The 16,683-nt window shown below is 46.7% G+C and overlaps 1 protein-coding gene across 2 annotated transcripts in view; it reads right to left on the reverse strand.

The window, feature by feature from the left end:
- LOC143856092 (disease resistance protein At4g27190-like) overlaps positions 1-16,683 on the reverse strand; it is a 33,644-nt gene that overhangs the window by 7,186 nt on the left and 9,775 nt on the right. The window contains exon 1 of one of the 2 annotated variants that reach the window (XR_013238099.1): positions 11,591-11,959. The exons of the other annotated variant lie outside the window; for it this stretch is intronic. The gene's annotated coding sequence lies outside the window, so the exon portion shown is untranslated. Of the gene's footprint in view, positions 1-11,590; positions 11,960-16,683 lie in introns of those variants that run through there. 2 annotated transcript variants of the gene reach the window in all.

Genomic DNA, 16,683 nt, shown 5'->3' on the forward strand with positions numbered 1-16,683 from the left:
TGCAAAGTCCTTATTTCTTTACTCGACGCCTCATTGGGATGCCCCTGGCCTGAGATGTAGTTCTTTATGTCTGTATACCATGGCTTTCCATCGGGACATCTTGCAGCTATTTCTATAGCATCAACATATGCAGGAGCCCATTGCTCTTGAACCGTGATGGGCCTCATCTTCATATTGTGAGGTATGTCAATCATGGAAGCTAACGTTGCTAAGGCATCGGCGAATCTATTCTTCAACCTTGGCAAATAACTGAAAGTGACGCGTTGAAATTGCTTAGCGAGAATATCCAAGTATTCATGATATGGCAATAGCTTTTCTTCTTTGGTTCTCCACTCTCCTTGAGTTTGGCAAATGATTAGCTTCGAATCTCCATATACGTCAAGATTCTCTATGCCTAAGGCCAATGCAGCCTCAAGCCCAACAATGCATGCTTCATATTCTGCCATATTGTTGGTGCAATTGAATTGTAACTTAACGGCAACGGGGACATGCTCATTTCGAGGCGACACAAGCAATGCCCCTACTCCTTGTCCTGTTTGGTTTGCTGCTCCATCAAAATAGAGGGTCCAACCAGTTTCTGGATACTCATCTTCAACCATCATGATCTCTTCATCTGGGAACATCGGCTTGAAATGCTGACTTTCTTCTCGGGGTGCTTCCGCCAATTGTTCAGCAATGGCTCGGCCCTTTACTGATTTTTGGGTTACATGAGTGATGTCAAATTCAGACAACAATAATAACCATCTGGCAGTCCTGCCTGTCAGGGCTGGTTTTTCAAAGAGATACTTCAGAGGATCCATCCTCGACAAAAGCAGGACCTTATGTGATAAAAGGTAATGCCTGAGTCGCTGAGTGGCCCAAACCAAGGCTAAGCAGGTTTTTTCTAGGACAGTATACTTTTGTTCATACTCCAACATCTTCTTGCTAAGATAATACACAGCCTTTTCATGCTTGGTTTCTGGATCTTGCTGTGCTAACATACAACCCATTGTGGTTTCTGTTACTGACAAGTAAAGCAGCAATGGATGCCCCGGTATCACTGGTGCTACTATCGGTGGCTCAGACAAACTTTGCTTTATCTTTTCAAAGGCCTGCTGACATTCCTCTGTCCATTCTTTGGAAGAGTTCTTCTTTAAGAGCTTAAAGATAGGTTCACAAGTTGATGTCAGATGAGCGATGAATCTCCTTAGGAACTGTATCCTTCCTAGGAATCCCCGAATTTCCTTCTCGGTTCTAGGCGGTGGCATCTCCTGGATAGCCTTAATCTTCTGAGGATCTACCTCTATACCCCTTTGACTCACCATAAATCCAAGCAACTTACCGGAGGTAACCCCGAACACACACTTGCTAGGATTCAGGCGAAGCTGGTATTTGAGAATTCTTTCAAAGAACTTCTTAAGGTTCGGGATATGATCTTTCCTTTCCTTGGCTTTTACAATCATATCATCGACATAAACTTCGACTTCTCTATGTATCATGTCATGGAGCAAGGCTGTAGCTGCTCTTTGGTATGTCGCACCGGCATTCTTAAGACCAAATGGCATTACCCGATAGCAATATGTCCCCCATTGTGTAATGAACGAGGTCTTAGCCATGTCCTCGGGTGCCATCTTAATTTGATTGTAGCCCGAGAAACCATCCATAAAAGATAGTAATTCATGCCCGGCCGTATTGTCCACCAAGATATCGATATGTGGTAGAGGGAAATCATCTTTTGGACTTGCCTTGTTCAAATCCCTGAAATCTACACACATTCTCACCTTTCCATCTTTCTTCGGTACAGGTACTATATTTGCGAGCCATTCTGGATATTCCACCACTTGCAGAAATCCAGCATTCAACTGCTTAGTAACCTCTTCTTCTACTTTCAGGACCCACTCAGGCTTCATTCTCCTTAGCTTCTGCTTTTTAGGTTTAATCCCAGGCAATAAAGGTAGCTTGTGCTGAACAATGTCTTCGCTCAACCCGGGCATATCTTTGTAGGACCAGGCAAAAACTTCTTTATATTCCTTAAGTAGGTTTATTAATTCATCGCGTTCTTCAGAGGATAGAGTATTTCCAATTCGTATTTCCTGTATTAAATCTTCTGTTCCGATGTTTATAATTTCGATTTCATCTTTAAGAGGCTGGGCTCGGCGCTCCTCCTCTTGTTTGAGCATATGCTGCAATTCAAGGGGAGTTTCGTCGATCCCCCCTTCCTCATCTGAGGAGGGAGTGTTATCATTATTATTAAAGTCAGAAGCAAACACAGAGACATACTGAGAATCAGATTTCATTGAATTGAAAGAAGTTACATCATTATCATTGGACTCATCCTGAACAGGTTCAGGATTCACATAGTAAATAAACTCAGAAAATGACTCGCCTGGACTAGGCACTGACACTGATTCACTCGACTTGACTAGACTTGACTTAGCAATAAAATAAGATGGAAAAACATCAGAACTCCAGTTTGAAAGATTTTCTGTTGCAGGTGCAATCTGACTCTGAGGTTCAGTAAAGGTATCATTACTCTGAATAACTGCCACTAGCATATCTTCACAATCTGTCTCTTCTTGTTCTTCAGAATAGTAATCAACATCAGGCACATTTTCTTCAAACAAAGATTCCAGCACATCTGGCTCAAGGTAGACTAACCAGTCCTCAACAGTTTTCTCAACATAATATATCGGCGGTTCTGTTTCTGGGAGAGCAAGGCCACTGAATATTTCAAAACCGGGTATCATGATCCCTGTCACTGAGTCATACCATGGTTCAGAAAACCCATAGTATGGAAACGTCTCACCTTCTTTGATAAAATGACCATTCATTGATAAGGGATATGGAGCCATTAGGAGTACCCTTCCGGTGCGGCGGATTTCTTCCTTCAATTTCAACAATTTTTCCATGGCTTCCTCCTCCTCTTCAGTAGGTACATATCCAAGACCGAAAATTCCATGGTTTGCTTTGATTGGGCGCCAGTGAGATGCCTTGCTTGGATCACGGCCCAAATTCATACCAGGGAAGTAGTTCATTTTTCTCATCATCTTGGCCACCACAGAACTGATGGCGAACGGCAAACACAACTCCTCCCGAGAGGCATCCTTGTAAGAGATAACAGCAACCTCGAATGCGAAACCATTCAAGTTGTAGTCATCTGCTTTTGCAACTGGAAGGATCAAAGTTTCTCCTGTTATTTGCCCTATTTCTGGCTCTTCATCACCTCTGACAGTGAACAACTTCCCATCTTTAATGAACTTCAATTTTTGGTGAAGGGTTGAAGCGACAGCACCTTCCTTATGCAACCAGGGACGTCCTAGAAGCATATTGAACGAGGCTTTGATATCAATAACTTGAAACTCAACCTCAAATTCTTGACCGCCCATAACGATCTTGGTGGTGAGGACTCCGACCACATTTCTTCGGGTATTGTCATATGCGAGGATACCAAGGGTTGATTCGGCAAAATCAGTGGGACCGAAACCCAAGGTAATGGCAGTTCTTAATGGACACACATTCAACGCGGATCCGTTATCTACCAACACAGATGGCACTTTCTTGCCCCCACAAACAATAGTGACATGAAGAGCTCTAGCATGATTCCGACCTTGAGGAGGCAGCTCTTGATCTGAGAAACTAATGGCCCTGGTGGCCTGGGTTAGAGCAACAACTTCAGCCAGTTGCTCCGGAGATATCTCTGAGGATACCTGTGTTGTATTCAATTCTTTTAACACAGCCTCTCTGTGTTTCTTTGATGCTATCAATAATCCCCATACAGATATAACAGCCTGAGTTTTCTTTAACTGCTGCACAACTTCATCATCTGGATCTTTCACATATTGCGGCTCCTCTCCTCGAGCCAATGCCCCTGGATTTTCGACTCTCAATTCAACAGGTTTGAAAATTCTTCCGCCCCTTGTCACATGTCTGACTTCATCCAATTCAGGCTCATCATAAGTGATAATTTGAGGGACTTGTGGCTCATAGGTGATTACCAAGGGAGGTACAGACTCTCTTAGGTGTGATTCATCACAGAATATGATTTGGGGTTCAGAGATGGGTTCTAAGGCACATATGAGGGTAAGAGGGTCAAACTCAGGATCTCCTATGGTTATGGCATTAACGGCAGCAGGAGGATTTGCATGACCAGGTAATGGGTTTTGGGTGACATTGGGTCTTGGCTGGAATGCAATGACTTTCTCATCAATGAGTTTCTGGATTCTAAATTTCAAGGCAATGCAGTTGTCAGTAAGATGACCAGGACCTCTGTGGTACTCACAGTGTAGGTCAGCTCGCCAACTTGCAGGTAGAGGATTGGGGGGAGGCCGGATGGCAGGTAAGGTTATGCGACCTGAAGCAAGACACTGCTTAAGCACCTCTGAAGATGGAATGGGAAGAGGGGTAAATTCTACCCGGGTTTGTTGCCGAGGTGCGGTTGCGGTTTGAGCATAGTCCATTACTAAAGGTTCTTGGGACCTAGAGGATTGAGCATTGGAACGGGAAATACTATTGACTTGGGCTGGAGGGGACTTTTTGAAATCTCTGGGGTTTGGGTTGCTACGGTTGAATACACCTTGAGCCATAGCCTCCTCTATCTGGGTGCCAGCCACGATGAAGTGTTTGAAGTCTGGATAGTATTGCAAAGACATGTGATACTGGAGCTGGGGGGAAATATTTTTCATGATTATCTGGACTTGTTCTTCCTCAGACGGGCGCTCCATCATCTGAGCTGCTATTCTCCTCCATCTTTTCACAAAAATCAAAAAGGATTCCCTCAAGTCTTGCTTTGTTCTCTCTAAATCCTTTCTGGTGATTTCTGTCCCATCATCATATTTGAATTGCCTGATGAACTGCTCGCCGATATCCTTCCATGTCCTGTAACGAGTCTTGTCCAAGACCATGAACCATCTCCTCGCAACCTTGGTTAGGGAAACTGGGAACAATTGAGCCATTTGCTCAGAAGATAACCCTTGAGGCTGACACATGATGGTGAACATTTGCAAATGTGTGATTGGACAACCCACACCATCATATTTGTCGAAATCGGGCATTTGAAAATTGGCAGGAAGGCGAATTTCGGGAAATAAAGTAAGATCACTGGGATTGAAACCACCCTGGTCTTGAAACTGAATGTCTTGAACTTTCCTGGTAAGAGTCTCTAATTTCTCCATAACAGACTTATCAACCATGGACTGAGAAGGCCTACTGTGATTCTCGCTGTACTGCTCTTTTTCTAAGTCTTCTTCGACTTTATCAGGGATATTGATGAACACTGTTTGGGCAGGTGCTACTGGAGTAGCTGCTTGGCGCATAGGCCCTTTATCCTTGGACAACGACGGTCCCAACTTTTCAGAAAGCTGAGCCTTGATAACTCGGTTTTCTTCTTTGAGTTCTTGAAGCTGTTGGAGAATCAAGGTAAGAGTATCGGTAATAGCAGCGGGTGGAAGACCATCTTGGTTGTCTGCCATTGGTGAGGATGAGGACGGGAAAGAAGGAGATGCTGGGGTTCTTAGAGAAGGTGGCGGAGAAACAGATTTCCTCTCTAACCGCGAAGAGACCCGAACCCAAGGAGTATTAGGGTTAGCTATGATGTTTATTGCCCTGTAATATCCGAAAGACATATTTTAAAATCAGAGAGAAGAATAGACGATGATGCACACATAGACAAAGATAATGAAAGAGAAGGATGGACTTTATTGATCAATCATTAAAATTTGAGTACATGGTTCAATCTTTCAAAGATAAACATGGAACTAAGCATTCTTTTTAGACTTCTTCTTCGGACGACAATCTTCCTCAACTGACTCCTTTAAAGGTTTGATGATTCTTGCATCCCAAGCAGATGAAACAGCTTTGACAATCTTGGGCTTGAGACCCTCAGGCGGATAGAAATGATGAAGGGGAGGCACAATGGATTGCTCCCTTCCATACTGACGCTGAATCCTGGCAGGAACATAAAAGGAAGTCTTTTTGAGACCAAGAAGGCGAACGTAGTTAGCTTCCCCGGTGTTGAAGACAGCTTCTTGGATTCCGGGAATTTGCCAATAAATCTGATCTTCTTGGCGAGAATTTAACCATTCAACCCAATCGCTTTTATGATCGAAAGAAACATCATGACGCCATTCACTGAAGGTGTATAACGTATGATCAAAATGGACAGGAGCTGCAATTTTTAGCTTGTGGCATAACCACACTTGAAGTAATGCAGGACATCCTGAGAAAGACCCAACGAAAGAGCGAATATAAGAGCTTGGACCTGAACTGGCACGAAGGTGAGCCATATCATCCAATCCATTGAAAGTTTCTGCAAGCATAGTAGGAATTGGATTGGCGCCACGATCCATTTGATCAACGAGGTCCAGAAGAACAGCTGACGCAAAGCGAGAAGGCTGGACAGTGAGGAACCTAGCAAAGGAGCAGAATCTCAAAGCGCGCCGTCGAGCTTTTTGAATATCAACAGCACCAATGTATCCAACAGGAGGGTAAATGTCAATCAGTCGCTGCATGGACACTTCTTGGCCTTTCATGAAAGAGTTCATAGATTCATCTGGATTATCCATCAAGCAAAGGAACAAAGGACGATAATCTGGAACACAGGATGGCTTCACTAGAGGGCCATCCACAGGATATTCCAATAAGGCACACCATTCTTCAAAGGTGGGACACATTTCTTGGTTGCCAAAACGGAAGACATGATGATCGGGATCCCAACACTCTGATGCGGCATAGAGTAATCCCCAATCGAGCTTGATGGTTGCCACGTAGCCGAAGAGATTTTTCTCTTGTTCACTTATGGCGTAGATATGGGATTCTCTTAATGTACCACGGATCCAATCAAGAATTGTACGAGTAGACATAGTGCCCGTAAGCCAAGAGAAGGGATATAAGAATGATCAGGATTACATGAACACGAGATTGGGGTAAGTTCCTGCCAGTACAAGGAAAGTATGAATACATGATCGAATCACACGATAGAAGAATGAAAGGCATACGATCGAAAGATTAGATGAGATAGCATAAGATTGCTTTCAACGGATAGATCAAGAATGACTAATCCTATGAGATCTTTGGAAATGATAGGATTTATATCCTAACCCCTAAAGGAAATTTTTTTTTTTTTAATCTCGCACATTTTAACAGTGTGACCTGAAGGCATCAACCCTAATCCTAATCAAGCGGAGTGGAGAGAGGATCTCGACTCATGACTTTGTTCGTGTACCTAGGACCGATCGTAGCCATTGGAAGATGGTCTACGGCCTAATCTAGACACAAATAGGCAGGATATCCTAAACTAGGCTCACACACGTGATGCACATGTGTTCGTATACTACATGCATGTGTGGGTTAATCTAGGGGTAAGGCCAAGAGTTCCCTTAGCGCGAATCCCTGTTCGATATACTGTACCAGTGTCCGGCGTATCAGTACGTGAACAAGAGATCCGTTTACGTACCATAATGGTACTAGGCTAAGGGTGGAATGCTTCTCTAGCACAGAGGCACCAGGTGATGAAATCCCAGTCAACCATGCTAGATAACACTCCGGGTTCCTAAAATAGGACGTGTGTGCACGTGAGATGCAGAGTTTAGATGCAAGTGATGTAAGTGTGTGCAATATGTTTGCGCAATCTATGATGCCTTCAGGTTTTGTTAGATTAAGTTTGAGTAAAGTGTGATGAGAAAATAAAACAAGACAAACTAATCTAACAAGTATAGAGTTTTTATGAGCCAATTAAATTAAATTCAAATGAATTATCTTTTGAAATTTTAATGAAGTTAGGTGGTCCCCAGCAGAGTCGCCAAACTGTGGTACCTAGCCCGTGAGGGAGTGTGGGGCGCGAGCCGCCACGCGCTCTCTCTTGGTCTCTCGTATCCACGCGATTGGCGTGTGTTTTTAATTGTTGATTGTAATTCGTCTTTTATGTGAACTTGGGATCACTAAGGCAATCCGAATTCCACACGAAAGAGACTGACAGAGTCGCCACCTAGATGTGGGATCTAGGACCCGAAATTAACCAGAAATCTAGACTCGCTACCTGGTTACGAGAATGGAAGGTATGGGGAGTTATCCGCCACATGCACCATTCCTGCCCGATAATCGGCCTTCGATTCCAAAAGCTAACTTTTTTAAATTTATTTTAAATGGCTCATTCAACTCTATGTTAATGTGCGAACTAAGTGACATGCATCCTATGATCTAATTTCAATCTGAATCCTAGATGTGTATCTTGATTTATTAATTTGTCTGGATTCATTCTAAGTGAAAGTTCTCCTAGAATTCTAATTTCATGGAAAGCCCTAAATGATTTGATTAAGCATTTACAAGAAAATTAATATCCAAAACACCACAATTTGTTGTGGTGCCGACTCGCGGGTGGTATGCCGTCAGACATCCAAGCTGCCTACGTACCCAAGCCTCACTGGGATCAGAGTCGACGTAGTTCGGTGCACCTAAGCTAAGTTACATATGCCTAACTCAACTAAGACACCGACCTAGACGGGATTGACTGTTTCAACAGTTTTAGGAGAAGTTATTTAATTCAAGTTGAGGATTTTATTATCTTAGGATTTCATCTAAGATGCTATATGATTCTCATCTAAATGCAAATGGTCCCTTAGACTAATGCAGGTTTGCCTTACATCCTAGTTTACTAGGCTTGTCCTAGGGAAAGATTGGGTGACTAGTGTAACTAGACCTATGGCACGGTTGCTATACATAGCAAGCGTCCGTGATGAGGCTGGACTCCTAACTCTAGGACTCTCTAAAACTTAGGACACGACTCGACACCGGTGTTCCTAAATTGGGCTCTAAGGGTCCTTACGACGGAAACCGTGATCCAACGGTTCCGAAAGACACAAGACAAATCGATTTAAATTCTCGAGGTTAGTGAAAAAAAAGATGGAAGAGATGATGAAATAGTGTGAGGGAATGAGAAAGATAGAGGAATGTGCGACTGAACTTGGGAGTGCCAAATTGCCTACGTACCCCGCGATGGGGATCAAGCCACACGTAGTTCCGCTGGGGAGGTTGCTTGGATTTTGGAAAACAGGATTGGTATTTGGATCAGGAATCGGGTTTGTATTTGAGCATTGGACTTGAGATTCAGAAACATTGATTTAGCAATGGGATTTTGGAATTGGGAATTTGCATCAAAGAATTGAGCATATAGGAATCATCAAGGGTTTGAATTTTGGGAATTCAAAATGGGCGGGCTTATGAGATTCGGTCAAATGGATTCAGACATGCGACTCAGATTATGTTGGGATATGACTTGGTTAGGCAAAAGGGAGGAAGTTCTATTAGGTGTAAAAGGGCATTAGTAGAATAGGGGAATGACTCGGTTGTGACATGGAAGGCCGCAACTTGGTCGAATGCGACTCGGTTGCATTGGGATGGGTTGATTAAGGAATTGGATTGAGTCAACTAAGGGGAGAGTCCAATCGGTTAAAGAGGTTGAGCATACTCGACTAGAGAGTTGGGTCAACTCGACTAGGGAGGTTGGCTAGAGTTGACTCAGTTGAGCTGGGTTGGGATCCCACTTGGATGGATTGTATTGGGGCGATTTGACTTAAGCTGCAGGTGGCCTGGCTGGGTTAGATTTAATGTAACCAGATTTATGGATAAATGGTGTGCCTCAGTGAGTGGACAAAGGTATGGCTTGGGTTGATGTGACTCGGTTGAGTTGTGCTAGGGTCAGGTTAGGTGGGGTTAATGGTTGAGTTGGATTGGATTGGGTTAATGGTCAAGGTCAAGTGTGGGTTGACTTGGCTTAGACTGGATTGGAACTGGTTGAGCGTGGATTGGGGTGCGGCTTGAGGTTTGGGTGGTTGGAGTATCTTAGGAACCAATAGGGCAAAGCGGCTCTTAAGGGGAATGAATTAATTGGGCCGAATGGGCCCGATGGCCGGGTTAACTGGGTTGGCCGGGTCTATTGTAGGGGTGTATGAGGGTACTGTTGGGTGGATGAATGAAAGGCATGTGGTGTATGATGTGTGGCTATGGTTATAGGGTTTAAGGCTTATGGGTATGGGTTTAGGTGTGGTTAATGGTTAGGTTGGATTGGGTTAATGGTTAGGGTCAAGTGAGTCGGGTCTAAGTTAGGAGCAAACCCGAGACTAGCCATGGTCTAACTAGGAGGAAGCAGGGTACAAACCAGGGTGCGGACCAGGGTGCACCAGGGTGCGAACCAGCAGGGAACCAGGGTGCGAACCAGCAGGGGAACCAGGGTGCAACCAGCAGGGAACCTGGGTGCAACCAGCAGCGAACCTGGGTGCAACCAGGGTCTAACCAGAGTGCGAACCAGCAGGGAACCAGGGTGCGAACCAGCAGGGGAACCAGGGTGCAACCAGCAGGGAACCAGGGTGCAACCCGCAGGGGAACCATGGTGCAACCAGCAGGGAACCTGGGTGCAACCAGCAGCGAACCTGGGTGCAACCAGGGTCTAACCAGAGTGCGAACCAGCAGGGAACCAGGGTGTGAACCAGTATCGAACCTGGGTGCAAACAGCAACGAACCTGGGTGCAACCAGGGTCTAACCAGAGTGCGAACCAGCAGGGAACCAGGGTGCGAACCAGTATCGAACCTGGGTGCAACCAGCAACGAACCTGGGTGCAACCAGGGTCTAACCAGAGGCTAACCAGGGGGAACCAGGGTGTGAACCATTAGGGAAAAATAAAAATGAAGATAAGATGGGTTAAGAGAAGAGGGAAACATGTATAACTTCAAAGTCTACCATCAAGAAGAATGAGTAAAGATTGATCCTAGATGCTTCCTAACATGGTTTTTCTTTTAAAGTAAAAGATATGCATGAAAATAGACCCTACATAGAATTGAAATAAATGCCTACCTCTTTGAAAACCCACTTTGTGTTTGATTTTTCTTTGATCTTAATTCCTTGAAGATGATTCCTTGCTTGATAATGACTGCTTTTGATATATATCACCCAACGTATCACCCGATCCGGCAAGGATGGCCGAACCCTTGAAGAGATGAGGGAGAGGGATGAATTTTCTAAGAGAGGGATTCTTTTTCTTCTTTTTCTTGGATGGTGGGATGAGAGGGTATTTATAGGAGAATGGGATAGGAGGTTAGGTGAGGTTAGGTGAGGTTAGGTAAGGTTAGGTGAGGTTAGGTAAGGTTAGGTGAGGTTAGGTGAGGTTAGGTGAGGTTTGGGTGGTTAGGATGAGAGGAGAGGTTAGGTGAGGTTAGGTGAGGTTTGGATGGTTAGGATGAGAGGAGAGGTTAGGTGGTTTTGGATGGTGAGACCCAGGTCAAGATCTGTCATTGATCTAACGATTTACGGAAATCGGGTCTCGGAATGGAATCAGGGTCCGGGCTATGAAGTGACCCTAGCTTATTTTGTCCCGATTGATGATCCGTAAAGTCAGATCAAGATATTAATGACCTAAAACATATAAATCAATGATAGAGGGGGTTCTCACATGGATTTAACACACTAAATTCACTAATCAGGGTATTTTTCAATTTTTCGGATCTAATCATCTCACCAGGTACATCTCTTTATCATTTTGTTTTTTTCAAAAAATTTGAGGATGGATCAATATATTAGGTTATTGTTGGTTAAAGTAAAGCAAAATGTGGGTGTCTACAGCACCTTTCTAAAGTCAATCAAGGGATAGGTCCACCATCGATCTAGAGCTCTTTGAAAGCATTGGTGAAGAGGGACTTGGTATTCTCGCCATCTTCCTAATTTAATTCTTCAAACCATTTCCTATCCGCGATAAAACTGTGAATGCTAGGGCATGAAGGGAGCTTCTTCAATATTGTACAGCTATATATATGCATCGTTTCCAAGGAAGTGAAAGACACCCTCGGACTACAAATGCTTCTTAATCCATTTAATTGGTTAAGCTGTAGGCAGCGTAAACTTGGGAGTGCATTGTTGAGAACTAGCATGCTATCCCCCTCTTCTATAATTTCCTCAATTTTATCACAATCATAGATGATAAGATTCTCCAACTTATCCAGTCCGGTCCGAACCGGACTGGGCGCAAGACGACAAAAATCAGTTCGGCCCCAGCCGGACTGGATATAACACGTTTCAACAAAACGACAAAAAGCAGTCCGGTCCGAACCAGACTCAACTTCCAGCCGGAGTCCGGACTGGATCTCCAAACTCAACTTCCAGCCGGACTCCGGACTGGATTGCCGGACTTAATTCTCTGATTTACTCCCAGACAATGCCTACCCATTCAGAGAAACGATTGATCACACTTTCCCAAATTCCTCAATGACTTGGAAAACTGGGGGGCAACTGATGGGGTGTAAAGCTCCAGCCAATCACAGGCCGCCACCTGTCCCAGAGTAGGTGAGCTCCAGCCTCTCACAGGCCGCCACCTGTCCTGGAGTAGGTGAACTCCAGCTTCTCACAGGCCGCCACCTGTCCCAGAGTAGGTGAACTCCAGCCTCTCACAGGCCGCCACCTGTCCAGAGTAGGTGAACTCCAGCCTCTCACAGGCCGCCGCCTGTCCAGGACACCTGTCCTGGACACCTTACCAGGTTATCCCCTATAAATAGGGGATCAAAGCCCAGACCAATGGGTAATGCGAAAAACCCTCTCCACCCAAACTCTTAGACTTCTCCCCTTCACTCCTGCTCATACTGACTTGAGTGTCGAAGGGCCTGTCCGGAGTAAAACCCGGGTTGGTCTTCTGACCTCGCTTGACTTGTGCAGGGCTCAGCCCTCACAGCAGGACTCGCCATAGCCACTTCACTACTCGTTCACTCCGGTCCCCCAGGACTCAGCTCCTTTAGTTCTCCAGCTCAGTTCTTACGTCACTGCTGTACCTGTTACCGATTTTCGGTCTAACAGATTGGCGCCATCCGTGGGACCCCAGAACTAAAAGTCGTTCTCAAACATCTCACAAAAAATGGCAGGGCGCAAGAATGCGCGGGTGCCAGCTGCACGGACTGACCAAGCCGTGCTGCCTCGCAGGACCCGAAGTGAACGAATCGCCTCGCTGGTAGTGGCGGCCTCTGCAACAGCTGAGCAGAGCCCTGCTAGCTCAGAGCACCTGAACCCCCCCCACTCCGGAGCAAGTTCAAGCTCTATTTCAACAGATGACAGCTCTCGTCGGGCAGTACTAGCAACTGCTTCAGACGCCTTCACAACCTCCCCCAGAGGCTCCGCGATCTGTCCAAGGAAGGCCAAACGTCCACAGGGGAGAGTCGTCGCGCCATGGTGAAGATCGAACTCACCACTCCACCAGACAAGTCCATCACCCCACAGCGGGGTATGCCCGAGCAGAACCTTACCGCCGTCAGAGGTCACGGTCCCGCTCCGCACCAAGGCCCCGAGCTCATGAAGACCGTGCTCCACCAGTAAAGTCCCGGTCTCGTCGAAGGAGTCCTGAGAGCCAGTCCGGCTCCGCGGTAAGCCGATCAATGGGAAGAATCAGGCCCGCGGAGCACCGAGCGGATCCGCTCCTACAGAGAATGGAGGAGATGGATCACCGGATAGAAGAGCTGGCGAAGGATCAGAGCCGGCCCGTCTCCAGGGCGTTCTTAAGCAGAACGCCGTTCACTGATGATGTCCTGGGTGCTCCAGCACCCAGAGGGTTTAAAATGCCCGCTGTCCCGCAGTACGACGGGACCACTGACCCCGTCGACCATTTGGAGACATTCAGAACAATGATGCTCCTCCACGGCGCCTCCGACGGCTTCATTTGTAGAGCGTTTCCAACGACGCTAATTGGCGCAGCGAGAGACTGGTACTCCAGGATCAAACCAAACTCCATCAGTAATTTTGATGATTTTGGAGAGGATCTGGTACGCCACTTCATGAGCAGTCGCAGGCCGAAGAAAACGACAGCATCTCTGATGGCTTTGCGACAGGACGACAATGAGCCCCTGAAAGTGTTCGTTCGCCGCTTCAACAGGGAGGCACTTAAGGTGCCCAATTTAGATCCCTCAGCAGCTATGAATGCGCTCCTTGGGGGCGCCAGGTCTAACGACTTCCGTCGGGCTGTAGCGCGACAAAATCCGCACTCATTGGCGGATCTCATGGCCGGTGCAGAGGAGTACATAATGGTGGAGGAAACACTGGCCGCCCTCAATTCAAATCGGAGGATAACCTTTGAAGAGAAGAATCTCCCTAAGCAACGCAGGGAGGATAAACCTCCCCGGAGAGAGAAGTCTCCACTTCCGCAAAAAAGAGGAGAGAACTTCACACCCCTCAACACTTCCAGAAAACATATATTGGCTGCCATCAGCGAAGAGGAATTCGTGAAGTGGCCTGCGAGAATGATCTCCAAAGGAAACAGAAGAGATCCTTCGAAATATTGTCGTTTCCACAAGGACCACGGCCACGACACGGATGAGTGTTGGCAGCTCAAAGAGGAAATTGAGCAGCTGATCACCCGCGGCTATTTGAAAAAGTATATTCGGACCGACGGCCGCAAGCAAGAACGAAGAGAGAAGAGCCCCCGAGGCCGCAGTCCTCGAAGATCACAGCCACCCCCTGCTCGTAGCAAAACTCCTCAGCCGCCCAGTACGCAGCAGGAGGCATCTCGATCTCAGCCAAGGGGGGTCATCGGTACAATAATGGGTGGACCAGCCGCCGGGGGCACATCCTCTGCTGCCCGCAAAGCATATGCGCGACGGGTTAACGCAGTGCACACAACCAGGAAAAAGACGAGAACGGAGAATGAGATCTCCTTCTCGGATGCAGATCTGGACAACCTTATCCTACCCCACGACGATGCACTGGTTTTAACCATGCTCATTGCCAACTGGGAGGTAAAGAAAATTCTCGTGGACAATGGGAGCTCAGCGGACATTTTATACTACCATGCCTTCGAGAAAATGATGATAGGCGACGACCGTCTGAAGCCGGCGAACTCGGATCTATTTGGCTTCTCCGGAGAGGTCGTAAAGGTCGTGGGGCAGATTGAGCTCCCCGTTCTTATCGGAGACCCACCTTGTCAAGCCTTCGCCATGGTCAATTTCCTGGTAGTAAAGGCCACCTCGGTCTATAATGCTATCCTGGGACGGCCCGGCCAGAACCTGATCCGTGCAGTGGCCTCGGCTTACCATCAGAAAATGAAGTTCATAACATCCAATGGCATGGGCGAAGTCCGAGGAGATCAACCTCAATCCAGGGAGTGCTACGCGACGGCACTCAAAGGCAAAAATGCAGTGGAATCACTGCCAATTGAACTACTTGATGTAAGGGACGAACTCAGGGGGAACCAACCCGTTGAAGATCTCATCTCCATCCCGCTATGCCCAGAAGACAGTAAGAAGGTGGCTCTGATCGGTTCCTCTCTCAGCAGTAGTATTCAGCATCAGCTTGCTGAGTTTCTCCAGGAGAATGCAGATGTTTTTGCATGGGTTCCTGCTGATATGCCAGGCATTGACCCAGAGGTCAGCACCTACCGACTCGGCGCCGATTCGACCTGTAGACCGATCAAGCAGAAAAGGAGACATTTCGCTTTTGAAAGGCGACAGGCAATAAAAGAAGAAGTGGAGAGGCTTTTAAAAGCTGACTTCATTCACGAGATTCGGTATCCGGACTGGTTGGGAAATGTAGTCCTAGTCAAGAAGGCAAATGGAAAATGGAGAACCTGTGTCGACTTCACCGACCTGAATAAAGCTTGTCCTAAGGACAACTATCCACTCCCGAAGATCGACCAGCTCATTGACGCCACGGCGGGTCACGAATTGTTGAGCTTCATGGACGCCTTCTCCGGATACAACCAGATCAGGATGTATGAATTGGATATACCAAAGACCTCCTTCGTCACAGATCAAGGGACTTACTGCTACCGCGTTATGCCCTTTGGCCTCAAAAACGCCGGAGCTACTTACCAAAGGCTAGTGAACCGACTCTTTCAGCACCAGATCGGCTGCAACATGGAAGTTTATGTGGACGATATGCTGGTCAAGAGTCGCAGCGCACAGGATCATGTATCTGATCTCAGGGAAACGTTTCAGGTCCTGAAAAAGCACAGCATGAAGCTTAACCCCACCAAGTGCACTTTCGGAGTCAGCTCAGGAAAATTTTTGGGGTTCATGGTAAGCCAACGAGGGATAGAAGCAAACCCGGAGAAGATCAAAGCTGTGATGGAGCTCACTGTTCCAAAAACCATCAGAGAAGTTCAGCGGCTCACGGGAATGATAGCCGCACTGGGACGCTTCATCTCGAAATCAGCGGAAAGGTGCTTGCCCTTCTTTAGTGCGGTTAAAGGACTCAAGGCCGCGCCCTGGACGGAGGAATGCCAGACCGCATTCGAGGAATTGAAGAAGTACCTGTCCTCCCCACCACTACTAATAAAGCGGAGCCGGGCGAGGAGCTATTTCTGTATCTCTCCATTAGCTCCACGGCTCTGGCAGCTGTCCTCATCCGCGAAGAACATCGACTGCAAAAGCCTATCTATTATGTTAGCAAGGTTCTTCACGATGCAGAAATAAGGTACCAGCGGGTCGAGAAATTGGCTTACGCGCTGGTAATGGCGGCCAGGAAGCTGAGACCTTACTTTCAAGCTCACACCATAAAAGTCCTGACTGATCAGCCACTGCGGCAAGTACTTCATCGACCAGATATCTCCGGGCGACTTGTGAAATGGGCTGTGGAGCTAAGCGAGTTCGATATCCAGTACGTGCCTAGGCCAGCCATCAAAGCTCAAGTACTGGCAGACTTCGTGGCTGAGTGCACCATCCCCCAACAGCTCGTTGATCCTGAAGCAG

Source organism: Tasmannia lanceolata, unplaced genomic scaffold, assembly GCF_043159265.1.
Source record: "Tasmannia lanceolata isolate RefF3 unplaced genomic scaffold, GAP_Taslan_0.1 ptg000023l, whole genome shotgun sequence".
Classification (NCBI taxonomy): domain Eukaryota; kingdom Viridiplantae; phylum Streptophyta; class Magnoliopsida; order Canellales; family Winteraceae; genus Tasmannia; species Tasmannia lanceolata.